Below are 15,754 nucleotides of genomic sequence, written 5' to 3'. Positions count from 1 at the left end.
TTTTATCCATCAGAGAACTGAGATCATAGGGCAAATGGCTGCAGATAGGTAAACACAAAGAAAAACAACTTACCAAAACTGTAACCCAGGAACAGAGAACTTTGTGGGAACCAGTTCAGATTCCTTTTACCAAATACTTCCTGTCCAGCTTTCAACAACAACAACAAAACGACAAGGCATACTAAAAGGCAAAATAAAAAAATAAATAAATAAACAGTTTGAAAAGACAGAATGAACATCAGAACCAGACTGATATATGGCAGTGATGTTAGAATTGTCAGACTGAGGCTTTAAAATGATTCTAATCAATACGCTAAAGGCACTAATGGAAAAAATAGACAACATGCAAGACTAGATGGCTAATGTCAGCAGAGATGGAAATTCTAAAGAAGCACGCAAAACCCTGGAGATCAAAAACGCTGTAACAGAGACGAAGAATGCCTGTGACGGGCTCCTCAGTAGACAGGTCATGGCCCAGGAGCCAGTGAGTTTGAAGCTACATCAATACAAACTTCCCAAACTGAATGCAAATTTTTAAAAACACTAAAATAAACAGAATAGAATACCCTATAACTGTGGTATAATTGCAAAAGGTACAGCATATGTATAATGGGGGAAGAGAGAAGAAGGAGCAGAAGAAGTATTTGAAGCAATAATGTCTGAGAATTTCTGAAACTTACTGATTCCAATCACAAATGTAGGAAGTTCAGAGAACACCAAACAGAATAAATGACCCAAAACCTACACCTAGGTATATCATAGTGAAGCTGTAGAAAAGCAAAGATAAAGAAAAACCTTGAAAGAATCCAGAGGGAAAAAAATATATAGCAGAGCAAGGATAAGAACTAAATAAAAAACCTTTATTATAAGGTACTCATACTACACATGAAGCAGTATGGTGCCATTTGAAAGTAGACTTGGGTTGGTGTACTGCAAACTCGAGTGTGACCACTAAAAAATAATTTTTTTTAAAGAGATACAATTGACATACTAACAAAGGAAAGGGAAAAAAATGGAAACATATACAATGCTCAATTAAAAGTGCAAAAAGCAGAGAGAGGAAGACAAAAACAGAAACAAACAGGGACAAAAATAGAGAATAACAAATATGATAGACATTAATCCAACCATATCAATAATCACTCCAAACATCAGCAGTCTAAGGGGCATAACATACAGCAAGGTGACCATGGCTAGCATAGTTAATAATACTGCGTTGCATACTTTAAAGTTGCTAATAGAATGGATCTTAAAGTTCTCATCACAAAAACAGTAATTTTTGTAAATTTGCCTGGTGACAGATGAAGACTAGATTTACTGTGGTGATCAATTTACAATATATATAAATACTGTATCATTTGTTGCCCACCTAAAGCTATTATAATGTCACATGCCAATTATACCTCAATAAAAAATAATCAATGGTCTAAGTACATCAATTAAAAGACAGAAACTGTTAGAAGGGCTCAAAATACAAGACCCAACTATGGGCTATCTACAAGGAAACACTGACCTTGAAGGGCTCGCATGCGAAAAGCCAACTTCTACGCATTCATTGTCAACTAAAGGAAATGAAAGCTCAAATTGACACCTAGTGTTAATCTCTCAATGTTGCCACAATCTCCAAGCTACAACCAAAAAGGTACAACTCACCCCTTTTGAATTAAAGATCTTTGTAATGCATTCAATAGGATTAAAATCGTATTATAAAAATGATACTCAAGAAGCACATTATAAAATAACGTGACCCAAAAGAATACCAGCAATCATAATGATGGTCTAAATTAAATCACAAAGACAAAGCCCATGCCAATTAGAATCGTGAAGTTACCTATTTAGGAATCTCAGCGTGTGCTCCTGAATATTTTATGAGAAAATTTCACCCCCAGCATCTCCCATCATAAATGGGATTGTAACCCTGCTCACAGTTTCTTTGTAAGGCTTCAGTTCAGTTCAGTCACTCAGTCATGTCTGACTCTTTGTGACCCCATGGACAGCAGCACACCAGGCTTCCCTGTCCATCACCAACTCCCGGAGTTTGCTCAAACTCATGTCCATTGAGTCGGTGATGCCATGCAACCATCTGTCGTCTTATGTAAGGCTTAGGAAACTCATAAATACAAAGATTTTGTTTCCATATGAAAAAGCTTATTTATGTTTTGAGAGGGAGAGAGGGAGAGCAAGAGAGAGACGGGGCCAATGTTACACCCAACTCCTTAAAAAATGTATTGAAAGTCTACCAACAAATTAATCCTTGTATTTGGTAATCAGATTCCCTTTACCTTCTGAACTCTTGTTCTGTCCATGAATCTCTTTTGCAACCATGATATAAATACTCAATATGGGTGGGGGAGGGGGTTAGTTTTATCAAGTTTCTTGCGGAGCTTAAAGCTCTGGGGCTGGAACCACATTCTCTGAGGCCCCAGCACGTCTGGAAGTGGGATTCCTGCATGCTCAGCAAATCCCCATTCACTTCCCTCCATTTCACAGATTCCCCTGCAACATGTGAGGGTCACGTGACTGCCTAGTCAATGATGTGTGAGCAGCAATGACCTCTCTCCCATCTGTGCAAAGGCACGTAAGAGCCCATGTGTTTCCTCTTCTCTCTCTTCCTGCTGCACAGACCTCACAAGTCAAGTGTAGAGCTTGTGGCCTGAGCAGATGGGGAGGGCTGGATCCCTGAATCACTGTTGGAAGAGAGCTCCAGTGGACCTGCCCCAGCGCACGGGTGACCTAGAACTGACCTTTCAGGGTTCTTTTGTTACTGCAGCACGGCCTCATAAACCTCGCTGATACTCTCCTCCTGAAATGCCCAACCCCTCCTTCCCACCTGTCCATCTTCAAAATTCAGCAGGGGCATCAACTCCCCCAGGGACCTTCCATGGATGCCACTTCCTACCCGCCCTCCAAAGGGTAGGGGGCTTCCTCTTCACATCCACAGTCCCCTGGGCTTCTCTTCCTCACAGCCCTGACTGCACTGAGTTGGCACCGTCTTCGCCATCAGACTAGGCACTCTGTGGCAGCGAGACCTTGACATTTGCCTTGGAGCAGCTGGCGAGTGCCTGTGAAAGAGGAGACTGTATGTGCACACAGATGACACTGCAGGGCCCTCCTTCAGTCACACTGCATATGGCCCAGGGATAGAAAGATAAATCTTATCCCTACTCCTACCAGAACTTCAAGTCCAGCAGGGAAGGGGTGATGTGTCCATAAATGATCGCAGCCCCAAACAGAAAATGATAATGAGGGATAACCCTCTGGGGAGACCCAGGGGCAAGAGACGTGGCTTACAGCTGGGGGCTGGGTGATGGAGGCAACATCTTGAGCTGGCCCTGGTGGGACAGCAGGACCTAGGCAGAGGGAGGTGAAAGATGCAGGTCCACCTGTTTGGAGTCTGGGGGCTCGGGCAGGGTGGCTCAGCCTCCTTGGGAACCACTCCTCCCCATCCCCCAGCTGTGGGAGGTCGCCAGAGCTGACCCACCCCACTCCAGGGATGGGCACTTCCCAGACGCAGCCTGGCCCATCCTTAATAAAAACGCCATCATGAACAAAGCACTATGCAGAGTGAAACACTCTAGTGCCCCTAATATTCACTGCATTAAAACCTTCACAAACCCTCTGGGAAGTCATTTATGGCCCCATTTTACACGGAAGGAGAGATCTGAGACCCATAGCCTGCCTGGATTTAAATCCAAACATTTGACAGCCAAGTTCCTCCCCAAAGCACTACCCAGTAGAACTGCTGGCTCCCACAAAAATGCTTACAAATGTTTTCAAATCATCACCTAACACCTTGATAGAGACTGGTGTCTTGAGGATCAAGAAATAATGGGAGGGGGAGAACTGCATAGTGAATGGACCACTCCTTCATCACTTATGGAAGTGTTCTGGCTTCCAGCAGGCACCTGTGAATCCATACTTAAGTCTGTTTACACCCAAATAAACAGAATGGGTGAATTTAACTCAGATGACCATTATATCTACTACTGTGGGCAAGAATCCCTTAGAAGAAATGGAGTAGCCATCATCATCAACAAAAGAGTTCAAAATGCAGTACTTGGGTGCAGTCTCAAAAACGACAGAATGATTTGTTTGTTTCTAAGGAAAACCATTCAATATCACAGTAATCCAAGTCTATGCCCCGACCACTAATGCTGAAGAAGCTGAAGTTGAATGGTTCGATGAAGACCTACAAGACCTTCTAGAACCTACAACCAAAAAACATATCCTCTTCATTATAGGGGACTGGAATGCAAAAGTAGGAGGTCAAGAACTACCTGGAGTAACAGGCAAATTTGGCCTTTGAGTACAAAACAAAGCAGGTCTAAGGCTAACAGAGTTTTGCCAAGAGAACGCACTGGTCACAGCAAACACCCCCTTCCAACAACACAAGAGAAGACTCTACACATGGACATCACCAGATTGTCACCACCAAAATGAGACTGATTATATTCTTTGCACCCAAAGATGGAGAGGTCAGCAAAAACAAGACCAGGAGCTGACTGTGGCTTAGATCATGAACCCCTTATTGCCAAATTCAGACTTAAATTGAAGAAAGTAGGGAAAACCACCAGACCATTCAGGTATGACCTAAGTCAAATCCCTTACAATTATATGTGGAAGTGAGAAATAGATTCAAGGGATTAGATCTGATAGACAAGAATGCCTGAAGAACTATGGATGGAGGTTCGTGACACTGTACAGAAGGCAGGGATCAAGACCATCCCCAAGAAAAAGAAATGAAAAAAGGCAAAATGGTTGCCTGAGGCGGCCTTACAAATAGCTGAGAAAAGAAGAGAAGTGAAAGGCAAAGAAGAAAAGGAAAGATATACCCATTTGAATGCTGAGTTCCCAAGAATAGCAATGAGAGATAAAAAAGCATCCTTAGTGATCAGTGCAAAGAAATAGAGGAAAACAATAAAATGGGAAAGACTAGAGATCTCTTCAACAATATTAGAGATACCAAAGGAACATTTCATGCAACGATGAGCATGATAAAGGACAGAAATGGTATGGACCTAACAGAAGCAGAAGATATTAAGAAGAGGTGGCAAGAATATACAGAAGAACTATACAAAAAAGATCTTTATGACCCAGATAACAATGATGGTGTGATCACTCATCCTGGAATGTGAAGTCAAGCAGGCCTTAGGAAGCATCACTATAAACAAAGCTAGTGGAGGTGATGGAATTCCAGTTGAGCTATTTCAAATCCTAAAAGATGATGCTGTGAAAGTGCTGCATTCAATATGCCAGCAAATCTGGAAAACTCAGCAGTGTTTTAGACATGAAACCCAAATAATCATGAGAATATTTAAGCACTTTTGAAATATCCTATTTCAGCACCTCAGTGATAATCTCTCTTCTGGGAATGAGGGAAGTGCCAATTAGGGACCGAGGAGAATGTGCTAAATGTGGGCACAGAGTCACCTCATCAAGCCTCACGAGCCCGAGAGGGAGGCTCGTGTGGAATACTTTGTACACGAGACAGCTCAGGTCCAGAGGGGCTCAGCCTCTGCTCATGCTCACACAGCCAGAAATGGCCCCTGCCATCACCACTCCACCTTTTACCCCTTTCTTGCTTGTTTTTCTTCCTTTTGATGGTGTTTAAAACTAGTTAATAGCCAAACTAAGGTAAAGAATCTAGATTTCCAAGAAATGACCAGCCCAGGAAAAAAAAACAAACAAATCAGGTCTGCTTCCCCTCCACTGTGGTCATCTGATTGGAGCCCACAGGGCAGCAGGTCCTGATCACACCCAGAAAGCTCCTTCACCTTCCACCATGCCATCAGCACCCGCTGCCCTGTTCCACACCCCTATTTAGAGCAGCCCGACAGAGTTGCAACTGAACACAGATGGAAATGGGGGTGCCCCAGAAAGCTGAGTTAAAATGAAAGAGGGAGACACAGAGCAGTGTTAAATGACACAGTAGAAATCCAATACTTCGTTCATGCTCCCTACGAATAGACTCTGCCTCACTCTACCTCACCCACACTCCACCAATGCAACATCTCTTTCTAGAACCTCAGGATGGCAGGGGAGTGGAGGGTTCCCAAGGGCTGGCTCTGGCATCAGACTGAGGGAGCTATAGTCCTCATTAGCTGTGTGTCTCTGAGCAGGTTACCTGCCCTCTCTGAGCTTCAGTTTCTCCACCCAGGAAAATGAGGAAAGTAACAACACCCACCTCAGGGGGCTGGGTTGTTGTGAGTACGGCATGAGCTGCATTAACTTGTTAATTGAGTCAAAATTTAATTTTTTATTGTGATTAATATTAATGAGTATAAATAGTTAATAAGCATTACATGTTCACTGTGAAAAATGTGAGGACAAAGATAAAATTTAAAATCACTTATTTCCCCACCCCTCTGGGAACAGTGGGGACAATTAATTATTAACTATTAACCGTTTCATCAGTTAATATTAATAATTAATACTCTGACACACACCCGCACATACACACACATGCAGATACACACACACACACACACACACACACACACACACACACACACTACAGTAGAGGCCAGCCCCACTCACCTCTGGACTCCTCCGAAACCTGGGTACCTCTCTCCCTCCCCAACTTTAACATGAGTTTAAGGGTGTCACAGGGACTTCAACACTTCATTGTTAAAAGGGTTCCACTCTAAGTACAAAAACATTTGAAAACCACAATGTCAGAACATTTCATGATACTGAGAAATGTTCTTGATGTATGTTACAGGTTAAACTCCTCACCCTCCTGTAAAAATCTGGATGTTGAAGTCTTAACCCCCCAGCATCTCAGAATGTGACCTTATTGGGGAAAAAAGGTCTTTAACAAAGTAATCAGGTTAAAGTGACGTCATCGGGGTGGGCCCTAATCCAATATGACTGGTGCCATACAGAAAAGCAACATTTGCAAAGACAGGCACGCAGGAAGGATCCGTGTGAAGATGAAGGCAGGGATCGGCAGGGTGGAGCTATAAGCCTAGGAACCCCGAGAAGGGCCAGCAAAGCCCCAGGGGCTGGGGAGAGGCCTGCAACAGATCCTCGCTCACAGCCTCAGAGGGAGCAGACTGCAGCCTCCAGACCTGGGAGACAGCAAGCTCGTGTCATCTCAGCCGCCCAGGGTGCGGGCCCTCAGCCAGCAGGAAACTAACGCAGACTATTTACCAAGTAATGGCATCTGCACATAACTACTGTCCCGGTGTTTAAGGGAACGACTTTGTACACACAGGGAGAAAAGACCGGCGTTAGGATAACGGTGAACAATGCTTCTTCAGCTGGACTTTGAGGTTGTCCCCTGCTGTTCCTCTCCTTTGTGGGGGAGGGGCTTGTTGAGAGACAGACAGCCTTCTACACACGCCTCCCCCACGGAGTGGACGGCTCAGCTGTGGGGGTGCAGCGCCCACCCCGCCCGAAAGGCTGTACCGAGGGCTGTCACTGGAGCGTGTACCGAGGGCCTGCTGCATCAGCATGGGGCCTGACAGACATCCAGCCTCCCCGGGTCAATTTAAGGATGTTCCATGGATACAGATTGGCCTTTCTCAGACTCCTCTCCTGGGTCAGAGACGAGCCCTCCTGCTGCAGTAAGAACGGACTTGACAGTCACTTTGTGGGGAAATCAGTGACTTTTAATCTCTTTGTCTATCCCCTCCAAATTTTCCACATGAACATGCAATGCTTATATATAAAAAGGGGCTTAAAAAATATGTATACCTATGGATGATTCATGTTGAGGTCTGACAGAAAACAACAAAATTCTGTAAAGCAGTTATCCTTCAATAAAACAATTCTTTAAAAGAAAAAAAAAGAAAAGCTCAGACGTGTACTTCCCTGGTAGTCCAGGGGTTGGAAATCTGCTTGCCAACGTAGGGGACGTGGGTTCGACCCCTGGTCTGGTAAGATCCCACTTGCGGCAGGGGAAGTAAGCCTCTGTGCCACAACTACTGAAGCCCTTGCACCTAGAGCCCCGGCTCTGCAATGAGAAGCCCGTGCACCGCAACTAGAGAAAGCCCACGTACAGCAAGGAAGACCCAGTGCAGCCAAAAATAAAATTAAGTAGTTAACTTAAAAGGAGTTTGCAATGACCAGCCATACCTCCTCCTTTTAAAAAAAAAAATGCTCAGACAACTTGATAGAATGGCATTTCTCAGATCTGATGGAAGGTATCCTTTGGGCACCGAGAAAGACGTAATTAAATAAGAGCTGCAATCAAGATAATTAATGTCAACTGAAAACACTTTAGGAGGGGCACCAGTGAGAAGCACTTCAGCGCCTGTGCTGTAGCAGACACTCCAAAACAGTGTCCTTCTTCCTCACCCTTCACAGAATCAGAAACTGAGGGTTCGAAAGGGTGAAGTGCTTTCCCAAGAGCCCAGAGCTGAGCCATGATGGAGCCAGAGGTGTGGAGCCATAATCTCAGCACAGCGTGTGCACGGAGCCCAGGACTCACAGCAAGGTAAACGTTCGTGAATGGAGGGTGCCTCTCCGCCTCGAAAGGTTGATGTTGAACAACGAAAGATGCTGGGATTCTTGGCCTCCGGAGGAGAAGAATTCAATCCAGGGCCAGAGACAAGGCTTGATTGCTCAGAGCTTTTGTGTAGTACAGTTTTATTAAAGTATAAAAGAGAGAAAGCTTCTGACATAGACATCAGAAGGGGCTAGGAAGAGTGCCCTGCCTGCCTCACTAGTGTTAGCAAGGGAGTTATATACTTTTTAATTAGTTATTACAATGAATCAAAAGAATGTCTGGAGGTTGTAAAGATCTTACTAGACCCACTCCCATAATCTACATTTTAAGATAACAGGATTCAGTTCAGTTCAGTTCAGTTGCTCAGTCGTGTCTGACTCTTAGTGACCCCATGAATTGCAGAACGCCTGGCCTCCCTGTACATCACCAACTCCCAGAGTCCACCCAAACCCATGTCCATCGAGTCAGTGATGCCATCCAGCCATCTCATCCTCTGTCGTCCCCTTCTCCTCCTGCCCCCAATCCCTCCCAGCAGCAGAGTCTTTTCCAATGAGTCAACTCTTCGCATGAGGTGGCCAAAGTATTGGAGTTTCAGCTTCAGCATCAGTCCTTCCAAAGAATATTCAGGGCTGATCTCCTTCAGAATGGACTGGTTGGATCTCCTTGCAGTCCAAGGGACTCTCAAGAATCTTCTCCAACACCACAGTTCAAAAGCATCAATTCTTCGGTGCTCAGCTTTCTTCACAGTCCAACTTTCACATCCATACGTGACCACTGGAAAAACCATAGCCTTTACTAGACGGACCTTTGTTGGCAAAGTAATGTCTCTGCTTTTCAATATGCTATCTAGGTTGGTCATAACTTTGCTTCCAAGGAATAAGCGTCTTTTAATTTCATGGCTGCAATCACCATCTGCAGTGATTCTGGAGCCCCCAAAAATAAAGTCTGATACTGTTTCCACTGTTTCCCCATCTATTTCCCATGAAGTGATGGGACCAGATGCCATGATCTTCGTTTTCTGAATGTTGAGCTTTAAGCCAACTTTTTCACTCTCCACTTTCACTTTCATCAACAGGCTTTTGAGTTCCTCTTCACTTTCTGCCATAAGGGTGGTGTCATCTGCATATCTGAGGTGATTGATATTTCTCCCGGCAATCTTGATTCCAGCTTGTGCTTCTTTCAAGCCCAGTGTTTCTCATGATGTATTCTGCATATAAGTTACACAAGCAGGGTGACAATATACAGCCTTGACGTACTCCTTTTCCTATTTGGAACCAGTCTGTTGTTCCATGTCCAGTTCTAAGTGTTGCTTCCTGACCTTCATATAGGTTTCTCAAGAGGCAGGTCAGGTGGTCTTGTATTCCCATCTCTTTCAGAATTTTCCACAGTTTATTGTGATCAACACAGTCAAAGGCTTTGGCATAGTCGATAAAGCAGAAATAGATGTTTTTCTGGAACTCTCTTGCTTTTTCGATGATCCAGCGGATGCTGGCAATTTAACTACTATAATATAATTTCATATATTATAAGGATTACTAATATAATCCTTAGTAGAGTTTAAACTGAGTTGTTTGTTGTGTAATCATCAGTTCCAGGCTTAAAGATAAAAACAGTTTTATGTGACTGAGACTAAGGAATGTAGAGGGGGAAAAAAAGGTTTTCCTTTCCTCCTCCTTGAGAATTCCAGACCCCTATCTCCTCCTCGAGAACGCCAGACCCCTTTCTCCTTGGGGACCCCTGGACTTCTTATCAACCTGTGAAGGAATCAACTCTCTCAGCCTCAGTCTCGACCATCCTAATCACACCACTTAGAATGAGAAACAGCTCCCAGGTCAAACGTGGTATATACACTAAATCCTTCCCAACTGTACACAGAACAAATAATGGTCGTTCCTCACGACCCCTCCACAAGGTCAGTGCCTGGCCTGCGAGTCCCCCCCTTCCCCCGTCCCGCTATTCAGGCATCTCCTTCCTCTTAACTTGCTGGGAGCTATTTGTGCGCCGAATGGAAAGTCCCCCAGGACATGGATGCTGAGGACTGCTACTGACCATCATAGCTCTAGGTGACCTTGGCAACCACTGAGAGGCCTGCCTGATCGGAAACCGCTCCAGGCTCTGAGAGGGAACACCCACCCCTCGAGGTGTCTAGAGTAGTTTAGGCTTTGAAAAGGTGCTGGTCACCTTTTCCCTTCACTTTAAAAGTCCGTCTACTCCACTTAAAAAAGCATGTCCAGGTGGTGCAGTGGTAAAGAATTCACCTGCTAATGCAGGAGACACAGGAGACATGGGTTTGATCCCTGGGTTGGGAAGATTCCCTAGAGGAGAAAAGGGCAACCCACTCCAGTATTCTTGCCTTGAAAATCCCATGGACAGAGGAGCTTGGCAGGCTATGGTCCACGGGGTCGCAAAGAGTCAGACACGACTGAGTGACTGAGCACACTACTCCACTTAAGGGATGTGGGAAAACACAGAGAAAGAAGCAAAGAAATTTCTCTTTATCCCCAAAATCCACCCTGAGCACCGGTAGCATTTTGATTTCTTCCTCCCAGTCTGTCTTGTTTTTCTAGATGTAGAGTTCACTATTCACTTATTTTTCAAACTTGTGTCCTCTGATCATTTTCTATCTTGTTTTCACCACTTCACATCATAAAATAAGCATTTGTGTGAGAGTCTGAAAAGTGGCAACACCATAGAGTGTATCCATTCTGATTTTTGGACACTGAGTTATTGCTGATGCTTCTTTGTTGAGAGGAACTGCACTGAACCTCCCTTTGCAGGCACTTCGTGAATATTTAGAATTATTCCCATCCCAGGAGTGGGTTCTGTAGCCAAATCTTGCAAACTTTCCAGGGGGCTTGAACCCATTTAGACCTGCACAAGCAACGTTAGCCAGCCCAACATGGGAGTCCTATGTTTTCATAATGGTTCAGTTTAATTGCTCAGTCGTGTCTGACTCTTTGCAACCCCATGGACTGCAGCACACCAGCCCTCCCTGTCCATCACCAACTCCTAGAGTTTGCTCAAACTCATGTCCATTGAACAGGTGATGTCATCCAACCACCTCATCCTCTGCTGTCCCCTTCTCCTTCTGCCTTCAATTATTCCCAGAATCAGGGTCTTTTCCAAGGAGTCAGTTCTTCACATCATGTGGCCAAAGTATTGGAGTTTCAGCTTCAGCATCAGTCCTTCCGATGAATATTCAGGACTGATTTCCTTTAGGATGGACTGGTTGGATCTCCTTGTCATCCAAGGGACTCTCAAGAGTCTTCTTCAACACCACAGTTCAAAAGCATCAATTCTTCAGCGCTCAGCTTTCTTTATAGTCCAACTCTCACATCCATACATGACTACTGGAAAAATCATAGCTTTGATTAGATAGACCTTTGTTGGCAAAGTAAAGTCTCTACTTTTTAATATACTGTCTAGGTTGGTCATAGCTTTTCTTCAAAGAAAAGTGAAGTCACTCAGTCATGTCCGACTCTTTGCGACCCCATGGACTGTAGTCTACCAGGCTCCTCTGTCCATGGGATTCTCCAGGCAAGAAAACTGGAGTGGGTTGCCATTTCCTTCTCCAGGGGATCCTCCCAACCCAGGGACTGAACCCGGGTCTCCCGCATTGCAAGTAGACGCTTTAACCTCTGAGCCGAAGCAAGTGTCTTTTAATTTCCTGGCTGCAGTCACCATCTGCAGTGATTTTGGAGCCTCCCAAAATAAAAACTCTCACTGTTTCCATTGTTTCCCCATCTACTTGCCATGAAGTGATGGGACTGGATGCCATGATCTTACTTTTCTGAATACTGAGTTTTAAGCCAACTTTTTCACTATCCTCTTTCACTTTCATCAAGAAGCTCTTTAGATTTTCTTTCCTTTCTGCCATAAGAGTGACGTCATTTGCGTATCTGAAGTTATTGCTATTTCTCCCGGCAATCTTGATTCCAGCTTGTGCTTCACCCAGCCCGGCATGCCATATGATATACTCTGCATATAAGCTAAATAAGCAGGGTGACAATATACAGCCTTGATGTACTCCTTTCCCGATTTGGAACCAGTATGTTGTTCCATGTCCAGTTCTAACTGTTGCTTTTCGACCTGCATACAGATTTCTCAGGAGGTTTCTCAGATTCTACTTTTTCTGAGTCTAGAGCTTTCGGCGTGACATTTTTTTTGCAAATTCAGACAGAGCACTGCACTGATCTGTCACACAATAAAAGTTCCAGGTAGACTTGGTGATACTAAAAAGTTGTATACTTTGATTTTATTTCATATTATTGGTATTTCTTAAACTAACATAGCAAAATGTTGCTATCTGCATTCCAATCTTAAATTCTTAAAATATATCCAGAGTCATTGCCCTCAGACTTAGAAGGCAGCTGGAGTAGAGGTCAAGTTCACGGCTTCTGGACTCTGACTCGAGGGTTCCAGGAGATGACAATGGAAAGCTCCTAGCACAGGGCATGGGCCACAATCAGCATTCAATCTACAGGGGCTGAGATTAACCTATGACTAAACCACCAAGAGACACATTTTTCTAAATACTCCCAGTGCAAAGTTTCTATGAAGTGACAAATGATACCGTGGGAGTGACCCTGGAGATAATAACTCAACCTTGCTGTCCACTGAGGACACTGAGGATGGAGAAGTTAAACGACACAGTGGGAAGTGATAGAGGTCAACCTGGGATCCTGGTTCCCTCGGTCCAGCACTGCGTGTGTGTGTGTGTGTGTGTGCACACACACACACGTACACGTGTGGCCTCCTGTCTGAGACCACACTATCAACATGAAGAGAAAAATTACCCTGATGACTTCTAGGGGCTCGGGGAGACTCAGGTTCAGCACACACTCTGGCCGTGTCTGGCTAGGTGACTGTGGGCAAGTTATTTAACCTCTCTGAGCCTTAGTGGCCCACTTGTACAGATGGTGACAGCTCTCTTCTGAAAGGATTAGATGAATCAACACATGTAAGGCACTTTGTACCGCACCCTGACACCTGGTGGAGTTTGCAGACAATGTTAAGTCTTTATTATTCTGTTTCTATTTGCCTTTGGATATGTTCTGAAAGCTTTCTGAACAGACTTAGGGGCTTTGTGGCCTCCCATCTGAATTTGGATCTGGAAGCGGGAGACCTCCTTTTGCCATCACCAAGGCTCGAGGCTCAACTGCCACAGACTCCTTCTGGGGCCCTCTATGAACTCAGGCTGATCAGAGTGAACAGAGCCCCTCGGGGGCCAGCCCTCTCACTCTAAAACAAAGACAAGAGGCAGGCCTGCTGTATCCACCCCAGGTCCCACTTAGCCTCTTACAGTTTCACCTATGGCTGAAGGATAATTTTTTTTTTTAATATTAACTTAGGATGCCTCCCCTAGAAAAGTAGTTCTCAAAGCATGATCCTTGGACCAGTAGCAGCATCAACTGCAAACTTGTTAGGAATAAAAAGCCTTCGACCCCAACTCAGACCTACTGAATTAGAAAGTGGGGGTGGACCCAGCAATGTGAGTTTTAACATGCCCTCCAGAATATTCTAACGCTTGCTGCTCTGAAACAGCAAGCATTGTTTATTATTTTTTATTAAAATGGAAAAGAAAAAGAATACTCTCACAGTGACTCTTTACAGTCATAAGAGGACAACAGAAAGCCTGCGGATGTGGGGCCAGGCTAGCCTGCTCCCTGGCTACTTACTGACTCATGGACCTGGGCCAGTACCTTCCCTTCCATGCAGTCTCCTCATCTGGAACACGGGACCACAGCATCACTTCACACACCCATTAGATTACAGGCGAGATGCTGACCCAGGCTCAGAGGCTGGCGTGGGTAGACAGGCTCGAGAGGAAGGAGCTTTATCATGATGCCAGCAAAGGTCTGATTGGGGCAAAAAATCCACCATTTCTGCCTATGCATTTTTATAAAGCATGCATGCATGCTCAGTCACTCAGCTGCATCCAACTCTTTGTGACCCCATGGACTGTAGCCTGCCATGAGATTCTCCAGGCAAGAATACTGCAGTGGATAGCCATTCCCTTCTCCAGGCGATCTTTCCGACCCAGAAATCAAACACAGGTCTCTTGCATTACAGGCAGATTCTTTATCATCTGAGCTATCAGGAAAGTGCTAAAGGGTCAAAGTCTGATGTAAACGTACCCTTTAAAGCTCTGGACAGAGAAGTCTGGCAGGCTACAGTCCACGGGGTCGCAAAGAGGCCGATGCGACTGAGCGACTAAAAACAACAACAAAGACGCCCTAGCCGTGTTAGCCATTCCTTCCCAATTCAGGGAAAACCGTAATGCCGTGAAAAAGATGAAAACTATTATATATTAAACATACTTTACACCTAGATACAAAGCAAGCCCAGGCCTAGATGGCTTCATGGGTGAATTCTACCCAACACTAAAGAAGAATCAATACTTTGCGTGCATGCTCAGTCATGCACGACTCTTTGTGATCTGATGGACTGTAGCCGCCTGCCTCCTCTGTCCATGGGAGTTTCCAGGCAAGAACAGTGGAGTAGGTTGCCATTTCTGGCTCCAATACTAAACTCTTCCAAAAAGTAGAAGCGGAATGAACAGTTCCCAATTCATTATATGAGGACAGCATTACCCTGATACCAAAACCAGGCAAAAACATTACAAGAAAACAAGCCATTCCCTTCTCCAGGGGATCTTCCTGACCCAGGGATCAGACGTGGGTCTCCTACATTGTGAGCAAATTACCGTCTGAGCCACCAGGGAAGCCCCACAAGAAAACATTACAACAAACTAATATCCCCTATAAATATAGATGCAAAATTTTTCAACAAAATATTAGAAAAATAAACCCAGCAACATATAAGAACCATATACCATGACTAAGTGAGATTAATCCTAAGAAAGCAAAGTTGGTGTAACATCCAAATGAATCCATTTAATAACTATATTAATAGAATAAAGGACAAAATCCTCATGACCATCTCAATGCATAAAAGGCATGTGGCACAATCTATCACCCTGTCATGATTAAAACACTCAACAAGCCGGGAACAGAAGGGAACTTCCTCAACCAAATAAAAAGCATCCACCATACCCCAAACCCACAGTCTAAATTACACTCAATAGTGAAAGACTAAAAGCTTTGCCTCTAAGTTCAAGGACAAGTCAAGGATGTCTATTCTCATCTCTTCTATTTAACACTGCACTAGAGATTTATCCAGGGCAATAAGGCCAGAAGAAAGAAATAAAAGGCATCCATATTGGAAAAGAAAAAATAAAACTACCCCTACTTGCAAATAACATGAACTTCTGTACAGAAAGTCCTAAGGAATCTACAAAAA

At 44.4% G+C, this 15,754-nt stretch overlaps 1 protein-coding gene across 6 annotated transcripts in view; it reads right to left on the bottom strand.

Annotated features, from left to right (window-relative positions):
- LOC109560663 (janus kinase and microtubule-interacting protein 1) overlaps positions 1-15,754 on the bottom strand; it is a 226,405-nt gene that overhangs the window by 155,720 nt on the left and 54,931 nt on the right. Inside the window, exon 1 of one of the 6 annotated variants that reach the window (XM_070791775.1) lies at positions 74-754. The exons of the other annotated variants lie outside the window; for them this stretch is intronic. The gene's annotated coding sequence lies outside the window, so the exon portion shown is untranslated. Of the gene's footprint in view, positions 1-73; positions 755-15,754 lie in introns of those variants that run through there. 6 annotated transcript variants of the gene reach the window in all.

The sequence above is a fragment of the Bos indicus genome, chromosome 6 (assembly GCF_029378745.1).
Source record: "Bos indicus isolate NIAB-ARS_2022 breed Sahiwal x Tharparkar chromosome 6, NIAB-ARS_B.indTharparkar_mat_pri_1.0, whole genome shotgun sequence".
Taxonomy (NCBI): Eukaryota; Metazoa; Chordata; class Mammalia; order Artiodactyla; family Bovidae; genus Bos; species Bos indicus.
The sequence above is the reverse complement of the archived record's forward strand: the minus strand, read 5'-3'. Positions and strand labels throughout refer to the sequence as shown.